Genomic DNA, 9,716 nt, shown 5'->3' on the forward strand with positions numbered 1-9,716 from the left:
CAAATGCTCAATACCTTGAATTATGTAACGTTTAAAATAAATTTGAAAGACCTATTGATAATGAGCGTAGCTTGCTTTTTTGGCAAATCACACCGTAACATAGGAAAATTTTCGTGAAAAAATTAGTAAAAGTACTTAAATTTTTGTTAAAAATGTGTTCTTTATTGTTCAATTAAATTAATTTTCGAGATCTTTGCAGTATCCAGTGTTAAGTTTGATCACTGTGATTTTAAAAGTGTTATTTCGTCAATAAGCTTTAATAAAATCTTCATATTAGCCAGTATTTAATTAATGTGCAAGTACATAAAAAAAGAGAGAAAGAAAAACTGTTAGAACAATGTTGTCCTTATTTTCATTTATTTGATTATTTTTTTCATAATTGTTGTCATTGTCACAATTCTGTCATTATTTTCGAAAGCAAATATCAAAAACTGCTTTTTCTTACTGAATGTAAAGTTAAGAAATACAGTACATTTTTGCGATAACTAGATAAAAAAAATTATTTATTTATTTATTATCTATATGTATTTTATTAAATATGTTTATATAGAGTTATTAAATATGTAGATTTATTTTAAAATTTATTTATTATTACAAGGAACATAGAACCCTTAATTATATATAAATAACTGATAGAAAACAACTTGGAAATTGATACGAGATAGTTTAAAAAAAGAAAATAAATAAAAAAATTGATGCTTTTTTATTTTTTAATAAACTAAATAAATAACTGAATGTTATAATAAATTTGTGTCATAATAAAATAAATAAATAAAAAGTTGAATATTTTATTACTTATGTTTTCTACTTAGCATTTCAGTTAGAAATATATATATTCTCTCACAATATACAATTCCTATTAAATTTGGTTTATCACCCATTTTCCAATAACTATTTATAAAACTTATTTTTTTATGAATATTTATAACTTTAAATTTATTATGTGAATGTTTGATTTTGATTTAGTAAATCCATCGAAGAGGACATTACAGGAGCCAATAAACTGACAGCATGGACAGAAGGGTCTGAAAATTATGGTGTTAGAATTGGCAGGAAGTAAATAAAGTACTTAACTATCTTAAGTATTTAGTTTAAAATTATGTGTTAATAAAGGTTTTGATCATGCCATCTACTGTTTGTGTTGGAGGGATGATTGTTTTTAATGAGATGTTGCTTTGCTTAAGGAAACTTTAAACAAAATTATGTTGTGGAAAAAGAAAATTCTAAGATTTGTTTCCCCCGTTTTTTTTTTCTTTCTGTGATTGAATAGGTCCTTTTCATTTAGACATTTTTTACTTAGATTAAAATATATTTTTACAAAAGATTCATATTAGAGATAATATGACTATAAAAAGTTAATATAACAATAAAAATATAAATATGTGAAAAATTAGTTAAACATACTAAATTTAAAGAACTTTTTTTTAAAATATTTGGAGAGGCAAAATACATTTAATCTATTCCTTACAACTTTGAAATATGGGAATTGTAATGGAACTCTCCTTCCACATGAATCTTTCCAAGCCAAATTGATGGATACTGAAGGATCAAAATTTGATCCATCAGTAAAATTTAAGTTATCTGCAACAGGGGTCGGTCCAAGCCAAATTTACTACCGTTTAGCGGTACCTTCACAAATTCAACTTCAGGAAAAAACGGTAGTTTCACAAAATATTTTTTCTTAAAGTTTTATTATGTGTCTCGTAAGGAACGATAAATCCATATTTTTATCATAATTTTGTGTTGATTTTTTAATATAATTTTTAATTTTCAAAAATTATGTCTAAATTTTCACAAAATAGGTACCGCTCAACAAAAGCTTGACAGACTACTGTTCAAGTCATAATGGAGACATTGAATTGAAAATTCTATTATCTTGAGTCTCAATATTGATGTTTTTAGATTATTAAATGGTTATATGTATATTATATGTATATAACGATGGGGAAAAACGTACTAGTTTTTTTATTTAAGTTTCCTCTCTCTTTTTTTTTTTTTTTTTTTTTTTTTTTTTTTTTTTTTACTTCCCACAGTGGTGAGTAGTAATTTTTCAGGTCTAGTTATGGAATTGAAACAAAATTTGCGATGAAAAGTTACTCCCATGGTATGACATCCTCTTAAAAACGCAATGTAGCAATAGATTAAATATAAAATGGAAAGACAAATGAATTTTAAATATTTTTTGTTAAAATATCTTAATGTAAAAAAAAGCATTTTGAAAATATTAAAATAATTTAAAACATAATGTTTGTATGACTTTGTAATTAAAAAAATTAAAATATCTAATTTAAACCAACTAACCTTAGTATATACTAAATCAAGTAATATTTATTTTTCTTTAAATTTTACTTTTATTTTGAGAGTTTATTACTCTCAAAATATTATATTTTACAGAAAATCTTTTAGAAAAAAAAGGAATAAAAGTAATAAATAAGTAATAGAATAAGAGTTTATTACTCTCCAATTATTATATTTTACAGAAAATCTTTTTTAAAAAAAAGGAATAAAAGTAATAAATAAGTAATAAAATAAGAGTTTATTACTCTCGAATTATTATATTTTACAGAAAATCTTTTAGAAAAAAAGGAATAAAAGTAATAAATAAGTAATAAAATAAGAGTTTATTACTCTCGAATTATTATATTTTACAGAAAATCTTTTCAAAAAAAAAGGAATTATAAAATAATTGTATTAAAATTAGAGAGCAGTACTGTGCAGCATAATCATTACAGATTAAATCAGTACTGATGTTCATAATGTTATATATCAATGAGATAATCTTTGCTGTCTGCAAATAATTTTTAATGAATTTTCTTAAAAATAAAGAAAAATTTAAGCATATTTCTTTGAGTTTCTTGTTTTCCTGTGTCACAATTCTTACATCTTTTTTTTTCTTCTACACAACTGTATATTCCTGCCGTTTCTGATTTTATTTTTAATAATATGGAACCCTAAAAGATCAACCATATTTCGGCGGTGCCTGAACATTTTTAAATAACGTTTATAAAAACATCTGTGACTGTATTTACCAATAAAAAAATTATTAAATTAAACTCTTAAAGATTTTCCAAGAGGAATGAAAAATTTTTTCATCTTTTATCTTCATAATAATCTTCAATCAGGTATTATGTCAGACAGTTGAATTCATGATCCTGGAGCTGCATTTAGTCTAGCTATGAATTTTTTTTTAGTAAGAAACTAATAAATGAAATAAGCTAAATTGTGTTTTTTATTGAAATGAAAACAAAAGGAACTGCTATAAATGTTTAAAAAAAAAAGAGTCTCAAGGATGGGTCTTTTTATTAGTGAATCTAGTTATTTCATTTCGCCAGCCAGGTGGCCGAGCGGTTAGCGTGCCTGACTGCTGAGCCAGCGGCTGCGGGTTCGAATCCCGCTCCGGGCATGGATGTTTCTTTCTCTCTATCCGTGTTCTCTGTCCTTTCTCCTTTGTGTGTGAATGAGACCCGCCCTATAAACGGGTTGTGGTAGTGTGACGTGGGTGACACTGCTCCACCACCGTGGCATCACCACAGGTGCCCACTGGGTAACGAAAAGACAGTTAGCAGTTCTGGCACTTTCTGTGGCTAATGGACAATAGTTCGAAGTGCCCGCCATTTAAAAAAAAGAAAAGTTATTTCATTTCAATTTGAAAAGTGCAATGGGAAATAATACTTCAATTTTATACAGATGCGTAGGATTTTCAATTTAATATATTATTAGAAAAATTATTTTTAAAAATGTCTTTTCTTTTTTATTGGCATTAAACTTTAAATAATTGAAAAAAAGCATCTGCAATATTAAGTAATCGATTGTTGTTGGGCCTAAATATGATAGCAGGTGTTAAAAATGTTTTTTATTTTTAGACTGCTTGAATTCTTATCACTTGGATCACTTTCATTCTTCTAGGGTTCTGCAGAACAATGTTTAGGAACTGCTGGTATTTTTAATAATAACAAGTTAATTATCAATTCTGATAAATAATTTGCTAGATAAATTTTGGTGAATGAAAGTGGCAAATCACTGAATAATCGCTTTCCCCAAAAAATACCACTTTTTTGTAAAAAAGAAATTTTACTGCAATATTTATAACAAATTTGTTTTGTTTTTCTAATCGTAACATATTTTTAATACAGTTCTTTTAATAATGTTGGCAACAGGGCAAATCGTTAGGAATGAGCATGTTATGGAATGGAAAGTAGTGTAGTAGTTTTCTGCGTTTGTGTTAAATTTGCTATACTGAGTACCAGCTTCTATTCTTTAGTCAGTCAGGTGCCTGGGAAATTGTATACTCTTACTTGCTACTCCTAGATTGTATGCGTTTAGTTTAAATCTTTGTTTTTGAATCTTTATCAAAATCAAGATAATAATGTTAATAAGAAAAGTCAAACATTACTTGCAAATTTCGTTGCGGCATATTTCATGCAGCAGCCTTTTTTTCTAACATTTTAGATTTCCTATGATTGTATATAAAATCATGTCTTTTCTTACCAACAAATGCATAAAAATGTAATAGGACAATCAGGTTTGTTTAATATGTAAGGAAATATGTGATGCTATCTTATAAAAAATATTACTTTGATTTAATTTTGTGCAAAACAGGTAAATATATTCAAATTTATTTTATAAAAAGTAGTAAGTTTAATTCTGCAGTCTTATATGATTTTGTGATTTAATATTGTTTAAATTTTATTTATTTTTTTAAGGTGCAGCAAAGCTTTATTATAAGGAGGCCATAACGGCAGAAATGTAGATATTGAAAATGAGGAAGAAAAAATATTGTATTATTAGTTGCATTGTATTTTTCTAAATAAATGTCTTTTTTTTATCTTTGTATTTTTATTTTTAAATAAATATTTTACATTTTGTTAAGGAAAGCAACAACAGAAAGACCTTTAATTAATAAGCTTGGCATTTAAAATTAGTTTGTTTACAGTTACAATATTTAGTTGTAAAATTGACCAATTTAAATTTTTGTTTTAAATTTGAAATTCCATTTTCTTATTTCCTCCCTTTTTATGTAGAATTATATCAAAAGCAAGCTTTACCATTTTAAGTGAAATTAGACTTTAAGTAAAATTATAAAGATAACCAATAAATTATATTGCATCATAATGGATTTATTTTTTGTTGGCCCATTTTAAAAATCCATCATACTATATATAATATTCTATGTTGGCCCAGCATGAAAGAGCGCCAATTCCTAACTTTGGATGATGATCTCATCAAGCTATATGTTGGTCTTTAATGAGAATTCAAGATGGTAACCATCAAGTTTATGTTGGTCCATCAAGGTTTTTTTGCCTTGGATTGGTGGTAGAGAAATAATCTAAAAATAGCAAAATTTGAAAGCAACGGGAGGTAGAATTTTAACAACTGAAAAGCATAATTTAAAAGCAACTGATAGAATTCATGCTGGAATAGCAAAAATTCCTAGCATCCGATGGTAGAATTCTCTTGCTGGAAAATCAAAAATTCCTAGCAACCGATGGTAGCATTCTCTTGCTGGAATAGTAAAAATTCCTAGCAACCGATGCTAGAACTATCTTGCTGGAATAGCAAAAATTCCTTGCAACCGATGCTAGAACTCTCATGCTAGTATAGCACAGAAAACTAGCATGTGATGGTCGTGATTGTTGCTAGACTAGCAAGATATTCCAGCAACACAAGCTGGTATCTGTATGCTAGACAAGCAACAAAGTGTGCCAATACACGGTATGGCAAGCTAGTTTTTTTGCTGGTACCAGCAAATATTTTTGCTTCTTCAAGCTGGTTTTTTTTGTTAGTACATAGCATTCCATGCTTGTCTAGCAAACAAATACCAGCAAGAATTTTAACCTGGGAATGTAAAAGAAGCTACAAATAATTATTGTTGATTTTGTGAGATTATCCTGGATGCACTATGCTTCACATTAGTACTATATTGTGTGTGCTGTAAAGTTATCCTCAAAATTGTATAGCCCAAAATCGATCCCATGGTAGCATATTTTTTTAACATAAGATTTAACCCCGACAATAAAAAGGATACACTTGAAATTTGCTAATTACCTTGTACTATTTGTAAATTGAGTTATGAAAAATGATTAAATAACACCCTTTTTCTAAACAAACATAATCGCTATGTATGCGAATAGTTGAAAAGTGGAAAATATGGTCTGATCATTTTAGCCATTTTTTTTCACTTTTTACGTTTTTGCTATAACTTTTTAGAACTAACAATACGAACTAAATAAAGTTTGAAAGCATTTATATAACCCATTTACTCAAACCCAATGACATACAAAACACAAATTCTAGCTCAATGTGTTTTTTATTAATTACTTTAGTAATTATTGAAAAAATTTCAAAAATTAAAGAATTTCGAAGGCTTTTGCTTAAGAAGATATTAAGCTATTATTTTTACATATTTTTAAGCAACATGACTTTTGAAGATGAAATCTAAGAAGAAAGAAAATTAGTTGAATAATTTGTGAAGCTTCTTGGATTAATATTTTTTATTTTTTTAATGATTTCTTCTAGAGAACCAATGAAAATAGTTGGAGCATTTACGTTTATTGAGGTAAGATAGGTTTTTTGTCGAAAATCATAACTTAATTGATATGCAGCATTAATTAATTAAGATATTTAGAGTTTGCATTCTATGCCATTTAGATTACAATTTAAAAAGTGAACATCAAATCACAAGATCAAACGTTTTTCAAAGCAAGACCCTTTTTCTTTTTATACTTTATAATAAATTTAAATACCCTAGTAATTTACAACACCTGAGAACATCAAATATGCGCTAGTTTAAATTTCCATTTAATGAAAATCGATGCGTATAGAGAAAAATAGATTTATAATTACAGGAGTTTTTTGAAAGCAAAATAAAGTGGTTTTAAAATTATTTTCAGATATTCAATTAGATTATTTTGCACATTAAAACAAACGTTATTTGTCCCCCAAAGGTGAGGAAATATTTCCAGCGAAATAATTATGCAGCTAATACTTATAATAACTTCGAAATCCTACAAAAGAGAAATGGAATAGTTGTTCCAGAAATTACAGAAAGCTTTCAAAACATGCATTTAAACTAATAAGTTATGCAGAAAACATTTGAATTTAAATTAGCTAGGAACATTGAAAGAGCTTATTTAGAGGATTAGATACAGGTTCGTTCATTTTAAATATTCTTTCATCATCTACCTATTTGCATCCAGCTAACATATCATAAAAGTTTCGTTCGAAATCTATGTGCGGTTTTCTTCAAAAGAAAACTAAGATATAAATTTTTGCCTTCAAATTTAATATTTTTTGGGGAGTTTGAAGCATCAAGCTAATGATAATTTTAATTTCAATTTATTTTGCATTATTTGTCCATTTATCAATTTTTTAAAAACTTTCACATATTTTTAAAATTATCAAACTCTGATGTTTTCAGTTGTGAAATAAACATGTTTTTTCATTATTATTATTTTAGTACTGATGACCCCATACTCTAAAAAATGCCAGCTCAAATTTAAGCCACATTATTGTTACTTTAAGCAAAAAACAATGCAAATTTGATGCTACCTTTATTCGGTGTTAAACATTGTGTCTTGATTCAAGCTAAACCAAAGTATCGTGTAATCTAGTTTGCGAATCACGGTAGTGATTTAAGTGGATGCTCTAACATGGGAAAATCCTTTTATCACAAATTCTGTTTTACCTCCAAAACTAGCTCAAATAATAAAATATAAAAAAATGAGTGCTGATTCTAGATTTGCTTGAACTTATTTTTTCTGTACTTAAAATTTTAAACTGGTTATGAAGGTAGGACATTATTTGCAATGGACAGTTTTTCCCATTGTATACAGTCTACTTAACTTAAACTATATTGAAGTTGCAGAAAATTTAAACTATATAAGGAATCAAACACACTATAAAAATTTAAAAAGTTAGCTAACTTTGCAATCTGTTGCCAAATACTTCAACCAGTTTGTTGTTCCAGTATTCATTTTCTAAAATTCATCATTTTATAGGGGCCACTTTAAAATTAGCTCAAATTATAACCATCAGGAACAAATATTATAATCATCACAAAAATACAAATCGATGCATTGAATTTTGCATTAAAAGTGATTTCTCTATAACATCAGATCAATTTTTAGAGATTTCAGTAAAACTCAGTTGGTTATAAATAATTTAATTTGCAAATTTTTAAAATTTTTTTTATTTCAGCCTTGCAAATCAGCAAATAAACGAGTGGCAGAACATAAGCGCATCATAAAGAGAGAACCATAATTAGCGAAAGGGAAAATTATACTCCGTTGCAAGTTAAGAAAATACTATTGCGGTATAGGATTCAAGTAATCATCAGCGGCAGTATATAGTTTCGTTTCATTTAGCTATAAAATTATATAATAATGCTTTCAAAAAATATAAAATCTTATAAAATTAAATTCGTTAAACAGAAATTTAATCCGTGTTTTCTTTAATAAGCAAACGGAAGGCCGTGCTACGTCGTTTCAAGAGTTGGCGATGCTAATACTCGTTCGCGCTTGTAGCTTGGCGTACATTTAGCGTGCACTTAGATGCAAACAGGCTCTCTAAATAGGGATAACGTGTTTTTTCTTAAATAGCAACAGAGTATAGTAACAACTTCAGTGAATTTAAATCACGTTTTTGTAATTCACTTACCTGTAATTATATTCAAAATTTTAATTTCTATTCAATAATGGGGGTTATTTTTCGTCTGCTAATTGATGTCTCTAATCCCGCTCTGAGCATGGATGTTTCTCTCTCTCTTTGTGCTGTCCTCTGTTGTGCGTGTGTATGATGTGTGAATGTGGCCCACCCTATAAACGGGTTTGTGGCAGTGTGGCGTGGGCAATGTTGCTCGCCTCCGTGACTTTGGTTCACAGGTGCCCACTGGGTAACGCGAAATGAGCAACAATTCTGGCATAGTATAGGCAAAAAGATTCAAATTCAGTGCCTGCCATTGGGAAAAAAAAATATCATGGAAAACAAAGAGCAACTATAACACAACTTTACAACAATAATTTTAAAAAAACAGTTTAAATTCAAAATAATAACATGAAATTGTAGTAATTTTTTTCTTTTACAAATGTGGAAAAGAAGGATGCCAAAAGTGACAGTTTCTTCAATTTTCTGTGCCACACTTTTTAACTCCTTACTGTAGCATAAGTTTGAAGAAAAAGAATAGAGATAAAAGTGCTTATTATTTACTGATTTAAACAATATATAAAACTAAGTGTATGTATGATTTATGTATTCATTTTTAATTTTTTGGTTAAACTCAAATAAACATGTTCGATGAGCGCTAACATTTAGTTCAATAAACTATCTTTAAACACATTGCAAACAGTCTGTTACTGCCATCTAGTGTATAGATTGAGAAATAAACATGATTCCAATGAAAAAAAAAATTAAATTGTTTTTCTGCCACGGTGCTTTTGAACACTTCAATCCGAAAATATCGCAGGGATGAGAAATCGAGGGCGAAACTTAAACCCGTGAATCTGTCGAGAGCGAATGAAAACAAGACTCAGATTACCACATTAATAAGGTTGAAGGAAATATTTCCAATGTATTGTACAAGGACCGGGATAGCCTGGTCGGTAGGGCGCTGGGCCCATTTCCAAGAGGTAGTGGGTTCGATCCTCGCCGGCCGAAGACTCCCCGTGTAGTAAATGGTGACAGATGCACGTTAAGTCTGTCGAGTCTCAAAGTCCTCCATG

General features: G+C 28.4%; 1 long non-coding RNA gene across 1 annotated transcript; it reads left to right on the forward strand.

The window, feature by feature from the left end:
• The first annotated feature begins 858 nt into the window (after window positions 1-858).
• On the forward strand, window positions 859-4,825 carry LOC147811053 (uncharacterized). Its single transcript, XR_015432876.1, has 2 exons — window positions 859-1,056; window positions 4,704-4,825. It is a non-coding gene; the product is annotated as an uncharacterized LOC147811053 (long non-coding RNA).
• Window positions 4,826-9,716: the final 4,891 nt, after the last annotated feature.

This window comes from Parasteatoda tepidariorum, chromosome 4 (assembly GCF_982258835.1).
Source record: "Parasteatoda tepidariorum strain Cologne lab strain chromosome 4, Ptep-v5.0, whole genome shotgun sequence".
Taxonomy (NCBI): domain Eukaryota; kingdom Metazoa; phylum Arthropoda; class Arachnida; order Araneae; family Theridiidae; genus Parasteatoda; species Parasteatoda tepidariorum.